Source organism: Buceros rhinoceros, unplaced genomic scaffold, assembly GCF_000710305.1.
Source record: "Buceros rhinoceros silvestris isolate BGI_N320 unplaced genomic scaffold, ASM71030v1 scaffold2190, whole genome shotgun sequence".
NCBI classification, from domain to species: domain Eukaryota; kingdom Metazoa; phylum Chordata; class Aves; order Bucerotiformes; family Bucerotidae; genus Buceros; species Buceros rhinoceros.
In genome coordinates, this window is record NW_010389976.1 from 3,114 (window position 1) to 3,724 (window position 611).

At 64.0% G+C, this 611-nt stretch overlaps 1 protein-coding gene across 1 annotated transcript in view; it reads right to left on the minus strand.

Annotated features, from left to right (window-relative positions):
• STMN3 (stathmin-like 3) overlaps positions 1-611 on the minus strand; it is a 2,783-nt gene that overhangs the window by 558 nt on the left and 1,614 nt on the right. The gene's annotated exons all lie outside the window — the stretch shown is intronic.

Consider the following 611-nt stretch of genomic DNA (forward strand, 5'->3'; position numbering starts at 1 on the left):
GTTTCCCCCCCCCCTCCACTGGGGATTGGCAACAAACAAAAAAAAAAAAAGAGACTGCTGTCCCATCCGACACACCCAAGGACCCCTGCGAGGAGTGAAGCGTCTCATCAGCCGGAGCCTGGAGGTGACGTGAACCAAAGCCCTTTTGCCACACAGCCCCTGGCCGCGGGCTGGGCCTGGCCCTCCCTGTGCCTCTGAGCTGCCCTTGGCAAGATCAGCCAATGGCATTTTCTCTGCTGACCGTGAAGGACACATCCCCCGCCTCCACGGTGCCCCAGAGTGGACCTGCGAGGAGTGAAGCGTCTCATCAGCCGGAGCCTGGAGGTGACGTGAACCAAAGCCCTTTTGCCACACAGCCCCTGGCCGCGGGCTGGGCCTGGCCCTCCCTGTGCCTCTGAGCTGCCCTTGGCAAGATCAGCCAATGGCATTTTCTCTGCTGACCGTGAAGGACACATCCCCCGCCTCCACGGTGCCCCAGAGTGGAGCTCCTCCACAGCTCGCGGTCCACCAGCAACGAAATGCCTGCTCCCCTGCGCCCATCACCCTGGGACGACCCCGCAGGGAGCAGACCCCAAGCCCCCCGCACGGGTGTCAGCACCCAGCCCCCTCCC